The sequence below is a fragment of the Nerophis ophidion genome, linkage group LG19, assembly GCF_033978795.1.
Source record: "Nerophis ophidion isolate RoL-2023_Sa linkage group LG19, RoL_Noph_v1.0, whole genome shotgun sequence".
NCBI classification, from domain to species: domain Eukaryota; kingdom Metazoa; phylum Chordata; class Actinopteri; order Syngnathiformes; family Syngnathidae; genus Nerophis; species Nerophis ophidion.
This window is the reverse complement of record NC_084629.1, coordinates 41,765,182-41,791,773: the sequence shown is the minus strand read 5'-3', so window position 1 is coordinate 41,791,773 and position 26,592 is coordinate 41,765,182. Positions and strand designations below refer to the sequence as shown.

General features: G+C 40.0%; 1 long non-coding RNA gene across 1 annotated transcript; it reads left to right on the top strand.

The window, feature by feature from the left end:
- Positions 1 to 3,624: 3,624 nt before the first annotated feature.
- Positions 3,625 to 26,332, top strand: LOC133538409 (uncharacterized). The gene is made up of 3 exons (XR_009802992.1): positions 3,625 to 4,213; positions 6,315 to 6,435; positions 26,106 to 26,332. It is a non-coding gene; the product is annotated as an uncharacterized LOC133538409 (long non-coding RNA).
- Positions 26,333 to 26,592: the final 260 nt, after the last annotated feature.

Below are 26,592 nucleotides of genomic sequence, written 5' to 3'. Positions count from 1 at the left end.
ATGCGGCGGAGCGGAGAGGCTGGGCGTGCCGGGAGCGACGCCGCCGCAATCTAATTCAGGTGCGTGGATCGTGCACTGGCAAACAATTAACATGATGATGTATAAAAGGGGAAAAGGAGGAGAGACCAAGAGAGGAGTAGGAGCGCCGGCAACAGTGACTAAAGAGCAAGAACGACAGGTGGCAAGACACGAGGGACGGAGACGCGGCTGACTGAAGAGCGGACGGAGAGCAAGAGACGAGGAGAAAGCAGTGGGAGCGACGACGGCGCAAATTAGATCTGCCTTCATCGAAAAATAAAAGAGTCAAACCTGCTAAAAGCGATGTCCTTCCTGGGTGATCAGTGGAACCCGAGCGGCGACAAGGAAAGTCGTTCACAATAGTATTAGGAATAAACTTGTGAATAAGGTTAAGCCCCCCAAAATACCAACATTTTACACGAGTGCAAACCACAACCACAAATATAAAAAAATCTCAAAAAGATTTAACTGAAACTTAACATTATCATCAATGTAAAGGCAGACTTTAGGATAGGATTTAACTAACCGCACCATTCCTTAAAGTTGTGGTTGACAGGTTTACTTCATGCATGACGTGTGCTCGAACAACTTCAAAAAATGCTATTACGAATTAGTGTTAACATCTTCATGTGCTATAATTTCTAATGTCTATAATCTAAGGGAGAGAAGGTGTCAAAGGGGCCTGTCAGGATGTATAGAGAGCATAAACACAGGTTGGATTTTACAGTACATTTATATATTGTATGAAAAAAGATCAATGTCCTTTCAAGTTGGATTGCAGCTTGTCTTACACGAGGCCTCCCGGTCGTTACAATAATGTCAGCAGACGCGGTGCCGCTGAGACAGCTCCGCCATTGTTTCCAAGGGACACAATGAAATTCTATTTTCGGTTTTACTCGGTGCAGTAATTATCTGCATTGTTGCTTGAGAATAAAGAAAATAAAGTGCATGAATATGTGCCGGTCAATTGGATTCTGTCACTTCAAGCAGAATCGGGTACACAAGCGAGCGCTTTGCCAGCTCGTAATAACGATGGCGTTTGCGTGGAACAATTTGCCCTCTAAAACAGCTCATCAACACAAGAGAGAGTCTGTCATCGCGGCGACGGACTGACAAGTCTTGTGCATCTCCGTCTGTTATTAGCATGTCTCTGGCGACAAGCTCAATTATCTGACACTGCCTGTAATTTCCATTTCCTTTTTCTGGCACAATGTAAACTTCTCCTCTCCTTCTTTTTCCCAGCCGCTCGTTTTGGATGCTGATATAAGAAATGTGTGGGAGGAGGAAGCAGGAAAACATCTGCATGTCAGGGCGAGGCTGTGATGGGGCCTTTACGTGACTGCTGGTGAGTCCGTCAATAAGAAGAACATGGCAGGAGCACTTCTAAGAAAACTAATGAGTGGACCAACAATTATTCTAAGTAGGATTAGATTATTATTGTGCAGCTGCTGTTAAACATTAGTTCTCTGACAAGATGTGGAACTACAGTACTGACTCTTTAGCTACCAGTAGCTTCGTTTTCACACCAGCCATTTTGAGAAAATAGGGAACATTTAAAGGCCTACTGAAAGCCACTACTAGCGACCACGCAGTCTGATAGTTTATATATCAATGATGAAATATTAACATTGCAACACATGTCAATTTAGTTTACTAAATTGCAGTTTTAAATTTCGCGCTGAAATATCATGCTAAAATGTCGCGGTATGATGTGACGTCACGCATTGTAGAGGACATTTTGTTCCAGCACTATTCCCAGCTATAAGTTGTCTGTTTTCATCGCATAATTCCACAGTATTGTGGACTTCCGTGTTGCTGAATCTTTTGCAATTTGTTCAATTAATAATGGAGACGTCAAAGAAGAAAGCAGTAGGTGGGAAGCGGTGTATTGCGGCCGCCTTTAGCAACACAAACAAAGCCTGTGTTTCCTTGTTTACATTCCCGAAAGATGACGGTGAAGTTTTACTATGGAACAGAGGGGTCAGGCGAACACGGTTGGATTGGACCACACACACAAAGTACAGTGTATTATGCAGCGATCATTTCGAAAGATCCATCCATCCATCCATCCATTTTCTACCGCTTATTCCCTTTTGGGGTCGCGGAGGGCGCTGGCGCCTATCTCAGCTACAATCGGGCGGAAGGCGGGGTACACCCTGGACAAGTCGCCACCTCATCGCAGGGCCAACACAGATAGACAGACAACATTCACACTCACATTCATGTTTCGAAATAGGGTCCCTTGTGAAAGGCAGAGATGGGCATCGCCACCACCCGTCGACTGGTGCTGAAGAAAGGTGCGGAGGTATGACCATGTAATCTCACTAAAACACTAGTAACACAATAAGCAGATAAGGGATTTTCCAGAATTATCCTAGTAAATGTGTCTAATAACATCTGAATCGCTCCCACTGTATAGTCTTTTTAAAACATTTTTGTAGTCCTTCACTCTCACTTTCCACATCCACAAATCTTTCATCCTCGCTCAAATTAATGGGGAAATCGTCGCTTTCTCGGTCCAAATTACTCTAGCTGCTGGTGGCCGTGATTGTAAACAATGTTCAGAAGTGAGGAGCTTCACAACTTGTGACGTCATGCGCATATCGTCTGCTACTTCCAGTACAGGCAAGGCTTTTTTATCAGCACCAAAATTTGCAAACTTTATCGTGGATGTTCTCTACTAAATCCTTTCAGCAAAAATATGGCAATATCGCGAAATGATCAAGTATGACACATAGAATGGACCTGCTATTCCCGTTTAAATAAGAACATCTCATTTCAGTAGGCCTTTAAAGTATAATACATATTTTCACTTTGTAGGGAAGGTGAACAATAGCCAGGAAAGAAGACACAATATGTTGGATAAATATCGTTAAAAAAATAAATAAAAACTATTTTAAATCACAATGCGTCAAAGGAAGCGTCAATTCTGCTGACCAACACGCTGGATTGTAGTCCGCTGAAGGCGTGTCTTAATGAAATTAAACTAACTTTCTGCAACTCTACGCGAAGAAAACGGAAATGCTGATTATCGGTCCGGCTAGACACAGACATCTATTTAATAATACCACCTTAACATTTGACAACCAAACAATTCCACAAGGCGACTCGGTAAAGAATCTGGGTATTATCTTCGACCCAACTCTCTCCTTTGAGGTACACATTAAGAGTGTTACTAAAACGGCCTTCTTTCATCTCCGCAATATCGCTAAAATTTGTTCCATTTTGTTTACTAGCGACGCTGAGATCATTATCCATGCGTTTGTTACGTCTCCTCTCCATTACTGTTACCTATTATTTTGGGGTCTCCCAATGTCTAGCATTAAAAGATTACAGTTGGTACAAAATGCGGCTGCTAGACTTTTGACAAGAACAAGAAAGTTTGATCATTTAGGCCTGTACTGTATATACCTTTATATACATATATACATACATATATACCTATACTGTATATACCTTTATATACATATATACATACATATATACCTATACTGTATATACCTTTATATACATATACACATACATATATACCTATACTGTATATATCTTTATATACATACATATATACCTATACTGTATATACCTTTATATACATATATACATACATACATACCTATACTGTATATACCTTTATATACATATATACATACATATATACCTATACTGTATATACCTTTATATACATATATACCTATACTGTATATACATATATACATACATATATACCTATACCTATACTGACTTCCTGTGCACTTAAGATGTGACTTTAAGGTTTTACTACTAAGGTATAAAATACTACATGGTCTAGCTCCAGCCTATCTTGCAGATTGTATTGTACCATATGTCCCGGCAAGAAATCTGCGTTCTAAGAACTCCGGCTTATTAGTGATTCCCAGAGCCCAAAGAAAGTCTGGGGGCTAAAGAGCGTCTTCTATTGGGGCTCCAGTACTCTGGAATGTTCTAGCAGTAACAGTTAGAGATGCGACCTCAGTAGAAGCATTTAAGTCCCATCTTAAAACTCATTGGTATACTCTAGCCTTTAAATAGACCCCCTTTTAGACCAGTTGATCTGCCGTTTCTTTTCTACTCTGCACAGATTCGGTGACCAAAGATGAGCGCTAGCTGTCCAAAGTTCGGACCCAGGGTGGACCACTCATCTGTGCATCAGTGCGCTGATCTCCTGTCTCCACTTAAGGTGATCTCCTGTTGGCCCCATTATGGACTGGACTCTCACTATTATGTTAGACCCACTATGGACTGGACTCTCACAACGTTATGTTAGATCCACTATGGACTGGACTTTCACTGTTATGTTAGATCCACTATGGACTGGACTCTCACTATTATGTTGGATCCACTATGGACTGGACTCTCACACTATTATGTTAGATCCACTATGGACTGGACTCTCACTATTATGTTAGATCCACTATGGACTGGACTCTCACACTTTTATGTTAGATCCACTATGGACTGGACTCTCACAACGTTATGTTAGATCCACTATGGACTGGACTTTCACTGTTATGTTAGATCCACTATGGACTGGACTCTCACTATTATGTTGGATCCACTATGGACTGGACTCTCACACTATTATGTTAGATCCACTATGGACTGGACTCTCACTGTTACGTTAGATCCACTATGGACTGGACTCTCACACTATTATGTTCGATCCACTATGGACTGGACTCTCACTGTTATGTCAGATCCACTATGGACTGGACTCTCACACTATTATGTTAGATCGACTATGGACTGGACTCTCACACTATTATGTTAGATCCACTATGGACTGGACTCTCACAACGTTATGGTAGATCCACTATGGACTGGACTCTAACACTATTATGTTAGATCCACTATGGACTGGACTCTCACACTATTATGTTAGATCCACTATGGACTGGACTCTCACTATTATGTTAGATCCACTATGGACTGGACTCTCACTATTATGTTAGATCCACTATGGACTGGACTCTCACAACGTTATGTTAGATCCACTATGGACTGGACTCTCACACTATTATGTTAGATCCACTATGGACTGGACTCTCACTGTTATGTTAGATCCACTATGGACTGGACTGTCACTGTTATGTTAGATCCACTATGGACTGGACTCTCACACTATTATGTTAGATCCACTATGGACTGGACTCTCACTGTTATGTTAGATCCACTATGGACTGGACTCTCACACTATTATGTTAGATCCACTATGGACTGGACTCTCACTGTTATGTTAGATCCACTATGGACTTAAAATTGTCAAACCTCATAACAGCATGTCTTGAGAATATTATCTAACCTGCAGCCAGACTGCACACTAGTATGTACTGTATGTGCTAAACATAACCAGAGTCAATACATCTTTAGGACTTTATAAAGGCTGCATCTCATCAAAATAGAGTTCATCCCTAATTTGAAAAGGATTTATTAGTATTAATTTGAAATGAGTTACCTGAGTGGCGGGTCTCTCCCTTAGAGATAGGGTGAGAAGCTCTGTCATCCAGGAGGAGCTCAAAGTAAAGCTGCTGCTCCTCCACATCGAGAGGAGCCAGATGAGGCGGTTCCGGCATCTTGTCAGGATGCCACCCAAACGGCTCCCTAGGGAGGTGTTTTGGGCGCGTCCGAGCGGTAGGAGGCCACAGGAAAGACCTAGGACACGTTGGGAAGACTATGTGTCCCGGCTGGCCTGAGAACATCTCAGGATCCTCCGGGAAGAGCTGGACGAAGTGGCTGGGGAGAGGAGAGTCCGGGCTTCCCTGCTTAGGCTGCTGCCCCCGCGACCCGACCTCGGATAAGCGGAAGATGGATGCATGGATGGATGTTGAGCCACAGTGATTCATGGCTGTGAGTGAGAGTGTCCGGGTGGCTTATGGGGTAAAGCTCAGAGGAAGTGGTAATGATGACAGCTCTAACTCAGTGCAGGTGCACTAAAGCATGGAAGACTGTTCAATTGCCCAGAACCCATTACGTCTCCCCTGAGAGGTACCTTCTTTAGAGCGCTTACCTATTGTCAACAGATAAATTCTCTCCTATTTTTACATGAAGATACATTGCAACGGGTTGATACTGTGTGGTGTGATTTCCTTTCTGAATGGGACCGAGGTAAATCAAATAACAGATTTGATGGCTTTCTTCACAAATGTACATTCTGCTGTCACGACAAAAGGCAGTAACATCCATGACGCAGTTTCTATTTGCGAGAGCCTCAGCATTTTGTCACTAAGATTCAGGAATTATTCACTGATAAAGTAGAGTTTCTAAATATTTTCCACAAGCAGTGCACCAACAGTAGAGTGGCTGTTTCTCTACTTCGGAAGCTTCAAGTCACGACCGGGTCGCATGGCGATGCAGGATTTGTTCTCCCAGGATGCAAAGGACGAATCCGGACACGACTTGCAGGTAAGGACTTGATTAAAGGGCTACTGAAAGCCACTACTAGCGACCACGCAGTCTGATATTTTATATATCAATGATGAAACATTAACATTGCAACACATGCTAATACGGCCGGGTTAGTTTACCAAAGTGCAATTTTAAATTTCGCGCAAAGTATCCTGTTGAAAACGTCACGGATTTTAACGGACATTTTCTTCCAGCCCCGATCCCACCTATAAGTCGTCTGCTTTAATCGCATAATTCCACAGTATTCTGGACATCTGTGTTGCTGAATCTTTTGCAATTTGTTCAATAAATAATGGAGACGTCAAAGAAGAAAGATGTAGGCGGGAAGCGGTGTATTGCGGCCGCCTTTAGGAACACAAACACAGCCGGTGTTTCCTTGTTTACATTCCCGAAAGATGACGGTGAAGCTTTACTATGGAACAGAGCGGTCAAGCGAACATGATCCCCTACAACATGTCGACTGGCAGGTTGAGAAAATGGTGGTAATGAATCGGCTCTTACCATAGACATGAGCGGAAAGCTTGCGTCGTTCCTCCTGCAGCTGCAAACTCTCTTGCCTCCCCCCACCGGCCTCCCCCGACCGTCGGATGCTTACAGCGTTGAAGAGAAACGTGGCTTCCCTTGGAGACACTGGCGGTCACCACACCCCTCCGACTTTCAGGTACGACCATATAATCTCACTAAAACACTAGTAACACAATAAGCAGATGAGGGATTTTCCAGAATTATCCTAGTAAATGTGTCTAATAACATTTGAATCGCTCCCACTGCCCTCGCCTTTTTTTTCTTTTCCTAGTCCTTCACTCTCACTTTCCTCATCCACAAATCTTTCATCCTCGCTCAAATTAATGGGGAAATCGTCGCTTTCTCGGTCTGAATCGCTCTCGCTAATGGCAGCCATAATTGTTAACAATGTTCAGATGTGAGGAGCTCCACAACCCGTGACGTCACGCGCACATCGTCTGCTACTTCCGGTACAGGCAAGGCTTTTTTATTAGCGACCAAAAGTTGCGAACTTTATCGTCGATGTTCTCTACTAAATCCTTTCAGCAAAAATATGGACCCCCTCCACAAGGGAGAGTGGGATTGTTTACGATTGTAAACAATGTTCAGATGTGAGGAGCTCCACAACCCGTGACGTCACGCGCATTGTCTGCTACTTCTGGTACAGGCAAGGCTTTTTTATTAGCGACCAAAAGTTGCGAACTTTATCGTGGCTGTTCTCTACTAAATCCTTTCAGCAAAAATATGGCAATATCGCGAAATGATCAAGTATGACACATAGAATGGACCTGCTATCCCCGTTTAAATAAGAAAATCTCATTTCAGTAGGCCTTTAACAAATGTGTTGTGGTGAGGCATGCGTACAGAAACCTGTTTTTGGAATGGCACCGGTGCTGACGTAAGCGGTAGGAACCTCCCTCCTTAATATTTGCACCTGGCTCACTGACAACAAGCTATCCATACACTTAGGTAAAACGGAATCCATCGTATTTGGGTCCCACATCAACCTTAAGAAAGTCAGTGACTTCACTATTAAAGTGGGTGACATTGTTATCACCAGGAAAGATGAGATCACCTACCTAGTTTCCATTCTAATCTTTCCTGTGATAAAATGGAAACCAAGGTAATCAAGAAGGTCAACCAGAACGAGATACCTCTACAGAATTTCCTCTCTGGTCAACAAAAGCACCTTAAAGATTCTAGCGGGAACTCTCGTTCAACCCTTTTTCCATTACGCTTGCACCTCCTGGTACTCCAGCACCTCCAAAACCCTCAAATCTAGGCTCCAAACATCCCAAAACAAGCTAGTCCGGTTACTTTTAGACCTCCACCCCAGATCACACCTCAATCCAACCCACTTCTCCAAAGTGGGCTGGATCAGGGTGGAGGACAGAGTAAAACAACTTGCACTGAGCCTAGTCTATAAAATCCGCTACACCTCCTTGATAACGAAGTACATGTCAAACTACTTCCTTAACGTAAATGACCGCCATAACCACAACACCAGGGGGAGCTCCACAAACCACGTTAAACCCAGATTCTGATCTAACAAAGGTCTTAGGTCATTCTCCTTCTATGCCACATCAATGTGGAATGCACCCCCAACAGGTGTAAAAGTAAGTGCATCTCTATCCTCCTTCAAAAGCGCTCTAAAACAACACCTCCAGGCAACTTCAACCCTTTACTAATACCCTCCTCCATTCACATCCCAACTCCCCGGATTGGAAATAACAAAATGTGAATAATCAAATTAATTTCTAAAGTATATACTTGTTCTTATGCTATGTGAACTGACTATGTTCTCTGCTGGCTGTACATATCCTACTAAGTCACACCTACACTGTTTCAATGTCCATTTCTCTGTTGATGCAATTGTTGATGACTGAAGTACTGATATCAACCAAAGCTCCTCATCCCACCCCCCGGATTGTAAATAATGTAAATAATTCAATGTATATACTATGATGATTAACCTGTGTGATGCCTGTATTATGTTGATGGTATATATTTGTACCATGAATTGATTAACGTGGACCCCGACTTAAACAAGTTGAAAAACTTATTGGGGTGTTACCATTTAGTGGTCAATTGTACGGAATATGTGCTGAACTGTGCAATCTACTAATAAAAGTTTCAATCAATTAATCAATCAATCAATCAAAAACCAGACTAGAAAAAAAAAGTAGGGATGTCTGATAATATCAGATGCTTTAAAATGTAATTTCGGAAATTATCGGTATCGGTTTCAAAATTATCGGTATCGGTTTCAAAAAGTAAAATATATGACTTTTTAAAACGCTGCTGTGCACTCGACCTAGGGCAGGGGTCGGGAACCTTTTTGCCTGAGAGAGCCATGAAAGCCAAATATTTTAAAATGTATTTCTGTGAGAGCCATATAATATTTTTTAACACTGAATACAACTAAATGTGCGCATTTTTAAGTAAGACCAACATGTTTAGAGTATAATAAATCTCCTATTCTTTTGAATAACATTCTTATTCTGAAGTTAACCAATAATAAATCAAATACTTCTTACCATTAATGCGACTTCTTGAACAAGTCTGGTAGAAAACGGATGGATGGATAAAATGCATGAGAATGTTTTATATTTCGAACGGTATTTTTAGCACTGTGATTACTTGAGGAATTATTCATAATTATCATGTTAAGCCAGGGGTGTCCAAACTTTTTCCACTGAGGGCCGCACACTAAAAAAATCAAAGCAAGCGGGGGCCGTTTTCATATTTTTTATTTTAAAAAGCAATACAATATATGTATAAAAATATACATTTAGGCCTCCACTCAGTTATGATCCCGAGGACCCCAAAGGGTTTTGGTAAAAAAATATATTAAAAATGTGTCATTATTCAGTATTATAATTTTTATTATTATGCAAGTTTTAAATATCTAGATCAACATTAGAAAAAAAAATGGAAAAAAACACAAAATATGCAATATTTTCACCCAATAACTTTTTAGGTGGAATATCTGAGATTATATAATAATTGGAGCCTTAATTTTGGATTTTGATTCATTATTTGTGCGGCCCTTTGAGACACTCGTGATTTAGGGCTATATAAGTAAACATTGATTGATTGATTGATTGATTATTATTTTTTGAGCAATGACACTTGAAAACAAATCACACTGAAATAATTAAGGATCCAAAAGTGTCCTACTTATTAAAGTGTTAAAAAATAAATTATACATTTTATTTACCGTTTACTTTTAGCACAATAATCTCGAGATCAATTTCAGATATATCGGTCAATTTTAAGTTTTATTGTTGTTTATGTTTTGTTTGCTTGTTTTAGGCCCTTCTTTAAAAAAAAAAAAAAAAAGCTCCGTTTTTTTTATATGGTAAAACACAAAATATGCAACATTTTCCCCAAAAAATATCTCAAAGTGGAATATTTAATGTGATGTAATCGAAGCCTTGAATAGGTCAATAATTCAAAATGACATTGATTTTGATTCATTATTATTTTTTAAAGAAAGAAACAGCCTGCATTGCAGCTTTGTGTTATTAGAGTAAAGATTGCAACAATTTCTTGTTACATTTCACCTGTTTGCTCTTTTATACCACTTTTTTTTTGTATTCTTAAAATGTGCTGGGGCCGTTTAAAAATGACCCGCGGGCCGCACTTTGGACAGCCCTGTGTTAAGCAATGTCAGCTAAGATTTATCTGAGAGCCAGATGAAGTCATCAAAAGAGCCGCATCTGGCTCTGGAGCCATAGGTTCCCTACCCCTGACCTAGGGAGAAGTGCAGAGCGCCAATAAACCTTAAAGGCACTGGCTTTGCGTGCTGGCCTAGTCACTTAATATCCACGGCTTTTCACACACACAAGTGAATGCAAAGCATACTTGGTCAACAGCCATACAGGTCACACTGAGGGGGGCCGTATAAACAACTTGAACACTGTTACAAAAATGCGCCACACTGTCAACCCACACCAAACAAGAATGACAAACACATTTCGGGAGAACATCCGCACCGTAACACAACAGAACAAATACTCTGGGTGTGGGGAAAAATTGATTCGAATTTGAATCGCAATTCTCACGTGCAATTCAGAATCGATTCTCTTTTTTTTTTTTTCTTTTGTTTTTATCAATCCAACAAAACAATACACAGCAATACCATAACAATGCAATGCAATTCCAAAACCAAACCTGACCCAGCAACGCTCAGAACTGCAATAAACAGAGCAATTGAGGAGACAGAAACACCACACAGAACAAACCAAAAGTAGTGAAACAAAAATAAATATTATTAACAACAGTATCAATATTGGTTTTAATTTCAGCATAGCAGTGATTAAAAATCCCTCATTGACATTATCATTAGACATTTATAAAAAAAAATAAAGAACAATAGTGTCACAGTAGCTTACACTTGCATCGCATTTCATAAGCTTGACAACACACTGTGTCCAATGTTTTCACAAAGACAAAATAAGTTTTTTTGGATTGATTGAAACTTTTATTAGTAGATTGCACAGTTCAGTACATATTCCGTACAATTGACCACTAAATGGTAACACCCCAATAAGTTTTTCAACCTGTTTAAGTCGTGGTCCACGTTAATCAATTCATGGTAAGTCATATTTTTGGTTCATTTAATAGTTAAAACAAATTTACAATATTGCAATCAGTTGATAAAACATTGTCCTTTACAATTATAAAAGCGTTTTACAAAAATCTACTACTCTGCTTGCATGTCAGCAGACTGGGGTAGATCCTGTCGAAATCCTACGTGTTGAATGAATAGAGTATCCTTTGAAACCCGGAAAAAATCGTTATTGAATCGAGAATTGTGTTGAATTGAAAAAAAAAAAAAGATTTTGAATCGAATCGTGACCCCAAGTGTCAATATTAAATCGAATCATGGGACACCCAAAGATTCGCAGCCCTAACAAATACCCAGAACCCCTTGCAGCACTAACTATTCCAGGGCTACTTTATACACCCCCAGCTACCCCCTCACTCCCCACCACCTAAACAGAGAGCATGTGCCAAATTCCAAGCTGCTGTTTAGAGGCATGTTAAAAGAAAAGAATGCACTTTGTGACTTCAATAATAAATATGGCAGTGCCAAGTTGGCATTTTTTCCATAACTTGAGTTGATTTATTTTGGAAAACCTTGTTACATTGTTTAATGCATCCAGCGGGGCATCACAACAACATTAGGAATAATAATGTGTTCATTCCACCACTGTATATATCGATCGGTATCTGTTGATATCGGAATCTATAATTAAAAGTTGGACAATATCGGATATTGGCAAAAAAGTCTTTATCAGACATCTGTAAAAAAAAAAAAAAAAAAAAAGTAATCGGTAGGGATGTTCCGATCAGTTTTATGCTGCCGATACCGATCTTCCATGAGTGAGATCGGCCAAAATAAATAGTATGTTTTTCAATGTATCTGTGGTGAGTGCTGTTGACAGTTTAACAATATCAACACAATACCTAAACTGGTTCTTTATTCCCTCGTGTTGCATACAATCTTTTGAGGAAAACAAAGTCAACAGTACCCAAAACCTAAACAAAATCAAAAACTACTATCTACTACTCATTTAACTTCAGTTTTTAACCTCACAGTCCGCCTGTGGCTATGGAATTATTCTCTGAGTTTGTAAACATTAACAAAAAATGATTTTGAGAAAATATAAATATCAACCTAATCACTCTTGGATCAATCTAATGCTGATACTATCTCCTTTGTATCGACACCACCAATTTATAGATCGATCCGCCCTGTTACATGCTGACACATCAACAATTGTTATAACATCCTCTCTAGTCTAGACTCTCATTAATCTACTCGATCATTTCCTGTTGATAGTTGCTTACTTTCTGCTGTGACGTGGTTCCATCTACACTTCTTAACATCTCTGAGTTTTTTCACACTCACATTCACACCATCCATCCATTTTCTACCGCTAGTCCTTCTCGCGGGGCTTGCTGGAGCCTATCCCAGCTGCACTCGGGCGAAAGGCGGGGTAGACCCTGGACAAGTCGCCACCTCGTCGCAGGGCCAAAACAGATAGACAACATTCACGCTCACATTCACAAACTAGGGACCATTTTGGTGTTGCCAATTACCGTATTTTTCAGAGTATAAGTCGCTCCGGAGTATACGTCGCACCGGCTAAAAATGCAATATAAAGAATGAAAAAAAAACAAAAAACATATATAAGTCGCACTGGAGTATAAGTCGCATTTTTGAAGGGAAATGTACTTGATAAAATCCAACACTAAGAATAGAAATTTGAAAGGCAATTTAAAATAAATAAAGAATAGTGAAGAACAGGCTGAATAAGTGTAGGTTATATGAGGCATAAATAAGCAACTGCTATGTTAACCTAACATATTATGGTAAGAGTCATTCAAATAACTATAACATATAGAACATGCTATACCTTTACCAAACTATCTCTCACTCCTAATCCATAAATCCCATGAAATCTTCTTCTTCGATGTCGCTTCTAAACAACTCTGCCAACTCCAAAGGTATGCGCCGCTTCCTCTTGTCCTTTTCTGCTGCATATTTCGCTACATCCAGCTTGTAATCTGCACTACATGATCTCCTTTTCAACGCCATTTTTGTTCAGCTTTTCTCAGTTTTTATAAGTTACCGCCAACGATGATATGATCCATTTTAATAGCTACATCATTATCATATAGCAGTTAGCATTCCATGACCCACAATGCACTTGACCCTAACCCCGCCGAATTCTTATTGGTTGACGTGTATGTGAAGATTGCTGACGTGTGTTTGACGATTGCTGACATTTTCTTGGTCTCTTCCACGAATGAGATAAAAAATATTGTGACAGTCTCTTGCTGTCGTCGCTCGGGTTCAGTGGACCACCCAGGAAGGACATGTTTTGAGCAGGTTTGACTCTTTTATTTTTTCAAATCACAAGCTGCGTCTTCCATCGGGTCGCTTTTCAGCCTTCCGCGTGCCTGCTCGCTCTTCCGCTTGCTTTTCAGCTTTCCGCGTTGGTGTGCTCCTTTGGCTCTCCGTCTCTTGCGCTCGGCATCCGCTTCTGCCTTTCCAACTCCTCCTTAGTCCCACTCTCCCTTGTGGAGGGGGTCCGGTCCGATCCGGTGGCCATGTACTGCTTGCCTGTGTATCGGCTGGGGACATCTCTGCGCTGCTGATCCGCCTCCGCTTAGGATGTCTTCCTGCTGGCTCCGCTGTGAACGGGACTCTCGCTGCTGTGTCGGATCCGCTTTGGACTGGACTCTCGCGACTGTGTGGATCCATTATGGATTGAACTTTCACAGTATGTTAGACCCGCTCGACATCCATTGCTTTCCTCCTCTCCAAGGTTCTCATAGTCATCATTATCACCGACGTCCCACTGGGTGTGAGTTTTCCTTGCCCTTATGTGGGCCTACCGAGGATGTCGTAGTGGTTTGTGCAGCCCTTTGAGACACTAGTGATTTAGGGCTATATAAGTAAACATTGATTTATTGATTGATTGAATCGTGGCCACCAGCAGCGAGAGTGATTCGGACCGAGAAAGGGACGATTTCCCCATTAATTTGAGAGAGGATGAAAGATTTGTGGATGAGGAAAGAGAGAGTGAAGGACTACAGAAAAAAACAAACAGAACGAAAAAAAAAAAAAAAAAACTAGACGGCAGAGCGATTCAGATGTTATTAGACAAATTTACTAGGATAATTCTGGAAAATCCCTTATCTGCTTATTGTGTTAATAGTGTTTTGGTGAGATTATATGGTCGTACCTGCACAACCTGAAGATCAGAGGAGTGTGGTGACCGCCAGTGTCTCCGAGGGAAGCCACGTTTCTCGACGAGGTGAAGGCAGCCGATGCTTCCTCCACGTTGGAAGCATCCGACGGTCGGGGGCGGCAGGTGAGAAGATTCAAGAGGGTCGCAGCAGCCTCTTTGACAGGTGCAGGTGGAACGACGCAAGCTCTCCGCTCATGTCTACGGTAAGAGCCGACTTAATACCACCATTTTCTCACCGAAACCTGCCGGTTGACATGTGGTAGGGAACCATGTTCGCTTGACCGCTCTGTTCCACAGTAAAGCTTCACTGTCATCTTTTGGGAATGTAAACAAGGAAACACCGGCTGTGTTTGTGTTGCTAAAGGCGGCCGCAATACGCCGCTTCCCACCTACATCTTTCTTCTTTGACGTCTCCATTATTAATTGAACAAATTGCAAAAGATTCAGCAATAGATGTCCATAATACCGTGGAATTATGCGATGGAAAGAGACGACGTATAGCTGTGAACGGTGCTGGACCAAAATGTCCTCTACAATACGTGACTTCAAGCGTGCACGCGTCATCATACCGCAACGTTTTAGCATGATACTTCCGCGCGAAATGTAAAATTGCAATTTAGTAAACTAAACCGGCCCTATTGGCATGTGTTGCAATGTTAAGATTTTATCATTGATATATAAACTATCAGAGTGCGTGTTCGGTAGTACTGGCTTTCAGTAGGCCTTTAATGTATCACAAATATAATTGAAATCAATTAATATTTTTTGCTATCAATTGTTAAGTAGAAGTAACAAATACAGGTTTTGCTTCAAAGCGCTCCGGTAGCTGCAGTGTAATTTCCTTCAAGCAAAGCTGGTACAAGTGAGCAGAAGATGGCAATGGAATGACCTTGTGTGCTTCCCGCATCTCTGTTCCAATGTCATCTTCATGGCAGCTTTTGTTTGACCGCCATCTGCCAGATGCGTTTTATCCGACACTTGTTACAAAAGGTATAAATGGGACCAAAATTGAGCTCACCTATGAGGTGGGCTTCAGTCCTCTTGACGGCTGAAAGTCTGAGCATGAGCGCAGTGCCTGGAGTCCTTGTTTTGCTCCCCGAGATGGGTGTAATCAGAGACAAAGTCCGGCACAGATTACAGTCTTCAATCAGTCAGGGAGGAAAATGATACGTACATCATTGTCTCTGCATCGACATGATGCATGCATATTACCTGTGTCAAAACTGCCACAGAGCCGTCACAGGCGGGCGCCCGTTCCTGTTTGCTCGCACTCTCTGCAGGGAGACTCTGCAGTGACCTCAGGGGGATGTTGTTGACTCCGTTAAATGTACATTTCCAGACACGAAAAGGTCTCCTTTCACAACTGAAATTGTCTTCCGACGGCCGGCTTGTCGCTGTGAGCGCACTCCGGTGGAGGGAGTTGAAGCGCGGTTGTCAGGTTTGACCTAGAGGTGAGCAATGAAGGCAGAGTTATTTTAAACTATATGGCGGTACATCAGCTTACGCAATTTTATCGTCAGTAAAAATAGAGACACAATGCGGGGTATTTGCGGCGGGCGGCCACATTGTTGTCGATTCAATTTTCACAGTTGGATACGTAACATTAAATGCAAAGCAGCAGGGCAGAAATTTCGCAATGAAGATTGATCCGATTTGAATTCCGTCCAGACTATCATTTCCCCGCTGCAACGAGTGTTTAATTTCCAGCTGAATGGCACCTCCGCACGTAACGGGAGGACGGCGAATGATTTGTAACCACAGCAATTTAAACATCCACGCCCGGACGCACGACAGTAAATGATGAGTGAAAATACAGGAAGGAGCATGCTGGGTATCACCTTTACATAATAGTAGCCCCCCTTGTCCCACTCCAGGTATCACCTTGAGAAATCCAAACCTGAACACAATGTCACAACACAAGCACTTTTGCTGGTGCTACAATTGTGTTTGTCTCCTTTGGACATGTCGGTGCACAGGGGGGAGGTCACCAAATTGTCTCTGAGATTAAAAAAAAAAAAACTCGAGAAAGGTGCTGACCCGGTGCTGCTAAATTGCCCACATTGAGTAGACGGCAGAATATCAGGTTATTGAGTTGAGCCATGCTGGGTTTTCTGGCGCGTGGGGGTGGGGCAATGATCAGTGCTATTGTCTGCTCTGCGGAGGTGATCAAGGACAAGAGCGTGGCGGGAATGGTGCACCACGAGGACACCCTTCAATCCTGAGCAGAAAGAAAAAAAAAAAAACATCTTTAAAGAGAATATTAAGCAGTGTGGCACTTAGGAAGATACTTTCGGTCTGTATGCAGGAATTCTTTCTGCTCTCAATCTTAAGAGATGCCTTGCACCAGGGCTGTTCAAACTTTTTCCACAGAAGGCCGCGTACGGAAAAATGTAAGCATGCGGGGGCCATTTTGATTTTTTGAATTTTCAAACCATAACAAAATATATGGATTTTTTTCTATTTTTATCCTTAGGGCTCCTGGGGAGCACAGAGGGTCTCAGTCACGAAAATGTTAAAAATAAGTCAAATTATTACTTTTTTTTATTTAATGCTTACAGTAAACCTCTATATCAACTTGAGGTTGATATAAAGTAAAACAAATAAGGTTTTATGCCTTTTCTGTCAAAGACAACTTTTGTTTTTTATAGTAAAACTGAAAAATGCAGTATTTAGATAGATAGTACTTCATTGATTCCTTCAGGAGAGTTCCTTTATTTAGCAATTAAAGCCCTCAAAGATCAATAATGCAGGACACCATTGATTTTAATTATTTAATATTTTTGAGTAAAAGTACTCGCACCCTTTTTTTACGAAGTCACGCTGTCGTAACATGTGCTGAATGTGGCTTGGCATTGTCTTGCTGAAATAAGCAGGGGCGTCCATGAAAAAGACAGCGCTTAAATAAAATCCTACTAAATATATTTGAGATCCAAAAGGTTCCCCACTCATGAAGTGATACATTTTATTAGTTTTCTTTTTTAAACTTTTAACACTTAACTTTCAAGATCAATTTCCGATATATCTGTCGATTTTAAGTTTGAACTATTATTTTGTTTGTTTTATGCTCTTTTGTCAAAACTTTGATGTTTTTATATGGCAACCACACAACATATGCAATAAATTTTTCCACATAAAACATTTTAAAGTGATATTTTTTAAATAATAATTCATTATAACATAGATTGTTTTGTCCTTTTTTTTTGAGCAATGGAAAAAAAAAAGAAAATAAAGACAAAAGGAACAAAAAAAAAAACTGCCTGCATGGAAGATTTGTGTCAACATTGCCACTTTTTCTCATTAGACTTCACCTCATTCCACTTTTTTAAAATGTTTTTATTTTTGCAATACTATCAATTTTGCAATTTTTGCAGAATGTGTGGCGGGCCGGTAAACCATTAGCTGCGGGCCGCAAGTGGCCCCCCCGGCCGCACTTAGGACACCCCTGCTCTATATGCTTCAATTCTTTCTGCTCTCAATCTTAAGAGATGCCTTACACACACACAAAAGCCATGTACTCAAATGCAGCTGTGCCATATCAACAATTCATCCGGATGTACTTTCAAGTAGTTGCTTGAGAAAGGAAAATAATAGTCATTCAGCTGGATTGACGGCCTGTTTTTTTTTTACTAATAGGGACAACTGTTAAATTGAGGCCCAAATGGAAAAGACGCAGCCTCTATCCTGGGAGTGATTTGTAAATGAGGGGACAGCATAATCTTTGAATAACGTCATTTCTGCCGAGAGAGCACAACACAAAATATATAACCCAAACTTGCATAATGTTGGAAATGTTATCGTACAAACCTCGTTTCCATATGAGCTGGGAAATTGTGTTAGATGTAAAAATAAACTGAATACAATGATTTGCAAATCCTTTTCAAGCCATATTCAGTTGAATGCACTACAAAGACAACATATTTGATGTTCAAACTCATAAACTTTATTTTTTTGCAAATAATAATTAACTTAAGATTTCATGGCTGCAACACGTGCCAAAGTAGTTGGGAAAGGGCATGTTCACCACTGTGTTACATCACCTTTTCTTTTAACAACACTCAATAAACGTTTGGGAACTGAGGAAACTAATTGTTGAAGCTTTGAAAGTGGAATTCTTTCCCATTCTTGTTTTACGGAGAGCTTCAGTCGTTCAACAGTCCGGGGTCTCCGCTGTCGTATTTTACGCTTCATAATGCGCCACACATTTTCCATGGGAGACAGGTCTGGACTGCAGGTGAGCCAGGAAAGTACTCGCACTCTTTTTTTACAAAGTCACGCTGTTGTAACACGTGCTGAATGTGGCTTGGCATTGTCTTGCTGAAATAAGCAGGGGCGTACCTTTCAGCATTAATGGTGCCTTCACAGATGTGTAAGTTACCCATGCCTTGGGCACTAATGCACCCCCATACCATCACACATGCTGGCTTTTGAACTTTGCATCAATAACAGTCTGGATGGTTCGCTTCCCCTTTGGTCCGGACGACACGATGTCGAATATTTCCCCCAAAAATTTGAAATGTGGACTCTTCAGACCACAGAACAGTCCATCTTAGATGATCTCGGGCCCAGAGAAGCCGGCGGCGTTTCTGGATGTTGTTGATAAATGGCTTTCACTTTGCATAGTAGAGCTTTAACTTGCACTTACAGATGTAGCGACGAACTGTATTTACTGACAGTGATTTTCTGAAGTTTTCCTGAGCCCATGTGGTGATACCCTTTAGAGATTGATGTCAGTTTTTGATACAGTGCCGTCTGAACGATCCAAGGTCACGGTCATTCAATGTTGGTTTCCGGCCATGCCGCTTACATGGAGTGATTTCTCCAGATTCTCTGAACCTTTTGATATTATGTACCATAGATGTTGAAATCCCTAATTTTCTTGCAACGGCACTTTGAGAAACGTTGTTCTTAAACTGTTTGACTATTTGCTCACGCAGTTGTGGACAAAGGGGTGTACCTCGCCCCATCCTTTCTTGTGAAAGACTGAGCATTTTTTGGGAAGTTGGTTTTATACCCAATCATGGCACCCACCTGTTCCCAATTAGCCTGCACACCTGTGGGATGTTCCAGATAAGTGTTTGATGAGCATTCCTCAACTTTATCAGTATTTATTGCCACCTTTCCCAGCTTGTGTCACGTGTTGCTGGCATCAAATTCTAAAGTTAATGATTATTTAAAAAAAAAAAAAAAGTTTATCAGTTTGAACATCAAATATGTTGTCTTTGTAGCATATTCAACTGAATATGGGTTGAAAATCATTGTATTCCGTTTATATTTACATCCAACACAATTTCCCAACTCATATGGAAACAGGGTTTGTAAATAAAAGACAGCAAGACAATTTCACAACTTTTTCATCTTTAATGTGAGCATTAATCTGTACACTGTAGTGAAAAACAAAGTGAAGCCTTTAAAGGGGAACATTACAAATTACATTTTTAATTTATGCAACACTGGTTGCATAAATAGGCACACCATTAAACTTTGTTGCAGCACTCTTTTTGGGTCGGAGCTCTTCTTTGCAAACCGCTCCTAATCTGAGCGATTGCGAGGGCATCTCCTGTGCACAGCCCTCTTCAGATCACACCACACGTTTGAATGGATCTAGATCTGGACTCTGACTGAGCCATTCCAAAGCCTTAATCTTATTCCTGTGAAGTCATCCTTTTGTTGATTTAGATGTGTGCTTTGTCATTAAAGTTCCTCTTCAGCTTTCCAACTGAAGGCCAAAGGTTTTGTTTGGAACTGTTCATATTTCTCTCCACCCTGACTAACGTCCCAGTTCCAGCTGAAGAAAAACAGCCCCAAATCATGATGCTTCACTGTAGGTATGGTGTTATTTTGGTGATGAGCAGTGTTGTTACTGCGCCAAATATACCTGTTGGAATGATGTTCAAAAAGTTGAACGTTGGTTTTCTTTAGACTATAACGCAAATTTTCATATGCATTTGGTAGATTTCAGATGTCCTTTTGCTGAATAAAGGCAGGCTTGGATCTTTTCCTTTGTAAGACTGGAGATCGTTGTCACATGTACTACACAGCCAGTACTTCCCTCAGTATTGCTGTCGGCCTCTTTGTGGCGTCCCTGATTAGTTTTCTTCTCTTCTTATCATCAATTTTGGACGGACGTCCTGTTCTTGGTAATGTCACTGTCATGCCATATTTTCTCCACTTGATGATGATGATGGTCTTCCCTGTGTTCCATTGTGTATTTAAATTCATTGGATATTATTCTGTAGCCTTCACCTGATTGCTATCTTTAGAGAATGAGATCTCTCTGATGCTTTGGATGTTCTCTGCAGACTACCAAAATGTCAAGAAAAGCCTACTACAACAGCTAAACTTGATTTGGGGTTGACCAGAGGCCCTTTAATTGGTGACAGGTAGGGCTGCAAATCTTTGGGTGTCCCAAGATTCGATTCAATATCGATTCTTGGGGTCGCGATTTTTTCGATTCAACGCGATTTTCGATTCAAAAACGATATTTTTCCGATTCAAAAGGATTCTGTATTAATTCAATACATAGGATTTCAGCAGGATCTACCCCAATCTGCTGACATGCTAGCAGAGTAGTAGATTTTTTTTTAAAAGCTTTTATAATTGTAAAGGACAATGTTTTATCAACTGATTGCAATAATGTAAATTTGTTTTAACTATTAAACGAACCAAAAATATGACTTATTTTATCTTTGTGAAAACATTGGACACAGTGTGTTGTCAAGCTTATGAGATGCCATGCAAGTGTAAGCCACTGTGACACTATTGTTCTTTTTTTTATATAAATGTCTAATGATAATGTAAAAGACGGATTTTTAATCACTGCTATGCTGAATTTATAACTAATATTGATATTGTTGTTGATAATATTCATTTTTGTTTCACTACCTTTGGTTTGTTCTGTGTCTCCTCTCAATTGCTCTGTTTATTGCAGTTCTGAGTGTTGCTGGGTCAGGTTTGGTTTCGGAATCGGATTGCAGTATCGTAATGCTGTGTATTGTTTTGTTGGATTGATTAAAAAAAATAAAAATCGATTTAAAATTTTTTTTTAGAATTGAACATGAGTCTGAATGCAGTAATTTTTTCAATCTGAACACGGCCACATCTAGTTATTAAAGGATGTGCACACTTATGCAAACATATTATCTCAGTTTTTTATTTTTACTTCAGCGCCCTGAAAAAGTGCTGTCTGTTTTTCAATTGCATTGTACAGGTTATATGTCACATTAAAGGTTGAAAAAGTTGTGAAATTATTTATCTTGACTAAATTATTTTAAAACACAAAAACCTGGCATTTTAAAAGGGTTATGTAGACTTTGTATATACAGTGCAGGCCAAATGTTTGGACACACAATTCTTTATTTTCATGACTATTTACATTGTAGATTGTCACGGAAGGCATCAAATCTACGAATGAACATGGAAATAACTGAAAACATGTTTTATATTCTAGTTTCTTCAAAATAGCCACCCTTTGCTCTGATTACTGCTATGCACACTCTTGGCATTCTCTCCATGAGCTTCAAGAAAATGGTTTTCACTTCCCAGGCGTGCCTTATCCAGGGTTGATTAGTGGGATTTCTTGTTTTATCATGTTGTGAATGAGAAGGTGTGTCTTAACCTTTGGCCTGCACTGTAAATATAATACATTGGTTACTTTTAGCCTCCAAGTGGCCGGCAGGTGAATGCAGAATGAAGCAACTTCCTGTGGACAACATGGCCAGTGGAGTATTCCACACTTTTCATAGAGGGTAATGTATTTGTGTAGCAAGATTCCATTCCCAATCAGGGTCAAGAGTCTTAATTTTCAATATGTGAATGAACTTAACATTTTCAGTGAGATATTCTAATAATGACAAACTATAAAACAACTGATACATTTTCCAAACTATTTCATTACAACTGTTAATATTTGCTTGCAATTTTATCTATTTTTATTGTATTGTGCTGTTGTATAAAACTGTTTTTACTGTATGTTGAGGGATGGAAATTATCATCCTTACTATAATACGACATATTTACACAAAATTCTATATGTCATTGTCTTCATTATTTGTGCAATGTCTCTTTAATAAAAAAAATGAACCAACACAATTGAAAATCATTGCGCTTGGATGATCGGGAAACCGAAACTAACTTAGCAAAAACCTAAGGCCACGTTGAAATGTTAGGTTTAATTACTTGCTTTTTATAAAATAAACTCTAACTATAGTTGGAATAAGGAATATGACAAATATGTAAAAAAAAATATGTACATTAACACATTTCTGTCAGATTTTAGGAAGCGGTCAGAGGCAACAATTGCTATAGTTTAAATCATTCTTTTATAATTCATTACATGTAGTCTGCAGGATACTTAGGGAAAAATAATGCGTTTTACTGTTAATTTGATCATGCATTTCATTAGGTAAATGGTCCTTAAACACAATAGAAAAATCACTCAAACATCACATCAAAAAAACCACCTTCAATGTACACTTTATACCAGGTTTATATGTGTTGTTTTAGTATGAAATATACAATTTTACCTTCTTCTCGGTGCGCACAGACTAGGTTTTATTGATACATTTGGCCCCCCGTTTCCTTCAGAAGAGAGCAAGCATAAAGCATTCATCTGTAAAAGAAGAAATAATGAAATGAAGCAGCATGCAAATGACTTCAAGCAGTCCTCCAACCGTGGCTGTGATTTCCGACACGCATTACAACTAAATAATAATGATAAGAATTGATCAAAGAAGCTCACAGTCATCAAAAGTGCCACACTGTACAAGTGGAGCAAGCCTGATGCCTCACGCAGATTGTCCCAGAGGTGTGAGCATTGAAGATTTCATTCCAGCGGGGAGCAAAGATTATTACAATATTCAGATTTCAGAGCAAGGGAAATTAATTGGACTAATTAACATACAAGTAAATGATGATACCGTTAACACATTTCATTAACTCAAACTGTCATTCTATGTTCCTGCTGCACTTGGTATTGCATTACAATGACTTGAACTCATTAAATTATGCAAATGAAAAGAAGGTGGACAGGCCTCTTTAACAGTTAACATAATTTGACTTGCTTTTTATTTTCTGTCAAAAAAAAAGCATGTGTATAATTTAATCATGGCTATTTAACTGGCGGCCCGGTGGCCAAAATGGGCCTAACAATGACCCTGAGGTCAGGTCAAAACTTGAGAGACAAACTTTGTTTTTTTTTAGTCATGTGATCTACTTCTATACTAGTCTTCCTCAAGGATTCATTTTAGGTCCCTTTTTTGTTGTTTGGGCTATTCATCTGGTGGCCTGGAATTTCAGTTAAAAAAACAAAACAAATTTAAATTAAAGCTGCAAGCAGCGTTGGACGGGACCGACTTTTGCTGGTGTTTCCTGCCTTTACCCATTCAACATATCTTTACCTCCACATTACCTACCTTCCCTGCATCCTGGGGTCACACTGGTCCTTCTTTCTTTCACCCATACACGCTGGTGCTTCCTGCCATCACCCAGACAACATATCTTTACCTGCACTTTACCTACCTTCTCTGTATCCTGGAGTCAAACTGGTGCCTCCTTCTTTCACCCAGTCAACATATCTTTACCTGCACATTACCTACCTTCTCTGCATTGTGTGGTCACGCTGGTGCTTCCTGCTTTTAAGCGGCCATCTTGAGACGGCAGCAGCGCAGCAGCATCAGCGCAGATTTCTTTGAAGGCTTGTAAAATCAAAACAGGAGCTGTTAGAAAAAGTCTTTGCGCAACGTTTAATCAAAAGGATTCAATCTCTTTCCTGTGCAAGTTTGAAGCCGACACAACAAACGCGTTTAGAGGAGATAATGTTTGAAAAAAGGTGACGGGTTTTTACAAAACTTTTGTTTTTAAGGGGTGATTGCCAACTTCCTGTTGATTTTTGCTGAAGAATGTCGATAATGAAATGTAGGTCTAAGTGAGACCTACATAGAGGTTTTTGTTTCAGGTCTCTACGACATTCCTACCGGAAGTTAAACGCAGTTTTGTCTGTGTTTTCTTCCCAACAGCAGTTGTGTTAATGTTTTATTCCTAGGGGGTGCTAGAGCGCAATTTTGCGTTGTTTTTTTAATTTTTTTATTATTAGATCGCAATTTTCACCAGTCCTGATGTGTGTGTCGAGTTTGGTGAGTTTTGAAGCATTTTAAGGGGGTCAAATTACTGCTCAAAGAGGCAAAAATGACATTTTTTAGGAAACTTTTGTTTTGAAGGGGTTTTTGCCAACTTCTTGTTGATTTTTGCTGAAGGCTGCAAGTGTATGAAATGTAGGTCTAAGTCAGAACTACATAGACGTTTTTGTTTCATGTCTCTACGACATTCCCAACGGAAGTTACAAGCAGTTTTGTCTGTGTTTTTTCCTAAGGGGTGTGAGAGCGCAATTTTGAGTTTTGGTTTTTTATATTTTTGCCAGTCCTGATGTGTGTGTTAAATTTGGTGAGTTTAAGCATGTTAAGGGGGTCAAATTACAGCTCAAAGAGGCGGTGGTATATTAATAATAAAACCTTAGAAATACAAAGGGACATTCGGTCACTAAATAGAGCGCTGTCAGAGATATTTAATTAGATTTTTTTCAGAATGTCCTTAAAAACAGCAGAACACTCCATATACGCTGACAAATTTAATAGACTAAAATCTAATTTCTACTGTAGTAGACCCTGATTCTTTGAAATATACAAAATACAATAAAAAGTGAATGGAGACGTCTGGCCCAAGGGTCCTTAGCTTTCTGCAAACGTGGCCCCCAACACAGTTAAATATCCCTGTCATAAAGCATTTAAGTGACGCTCCTACACGATATTTTTGTTTGTACTATAGTGAGAAAGAGACAGATTTTTGAGATATTCAGTATAATGAATGTTGTGAACAGGGTAAGTTTGATATCCATAGAGCTGTATCGAACTTCCACAAAATGTAGTTGTACATCAATGCAGACCAGCAGAACTAGAACAATACATTAATAACATAATATTGCAAACACGGAGTCCAGCAGGCACTAACAGCAGGCATTAACACAACGTTGAGAACTTGTTAAATTAGGTCCTGACATTGAGCAACTCAAACCTAACATTGGAACAACATGCTTTTTGATGCCATTTAACCAATGTTGGGTTTTGACCTTGATTTAACTATTGCATTTTTCTCATTTTATAGCACAAATATGTTGAAACAACATGCTTTTTGTCAAGTTTTGAGGGTTATTTGACCATTGTAATTTGGTATTTCTCAACCAACGTGGATCCAACCTTATCTCAATTTACAAATACAACTTTGTTATTTCACAGTCAGGTTTCAAGGAAAAGTAACAATAATCAACATTGCATCAATATATTGTGCCTGCTGGGTGAGGTAGAATCACTCCACTTGGTTGCAGTCATGATACTTTCTCGGCAGGACATGCTTGAAGTATTTCAACTGACGGTACACACCTCCTCTTGGCCTTGTCCACTTGAAACTGTCTTTGCAACGCCAGGCAGGGAAGGCCAGGGGGTCAAACCGGACTCTTGCGCCGCTCCCTTGGCTGTGGGGACATCTGCTGGACCGCACAGTCGGCGTTGAGGCTGCAGGGATCAAGATGAAAACTCCTGGCTGTCCTCAAACAGCAACAAAGAGAAATACATTACAAGGAAAATGTTGTGAAACAGTTTTCAGATTTCTTTCTTTCTTCTTTGAATCATGGAAATGCGATTGTAACAGAAATGTTTATAATGGCGGCGTTATAGACAGGTTTTATACAGAGGTCTAAAGTAGCAAAAAGGTCAATTACACAAGAAGACGTGTGAATGCTGAAGAGGACTACATATATATATATATATATATATATAAATAATGTTAGAACATGTCACTTAATCCTGTAAAAGCTAAGTGAGGGATCAGAAAG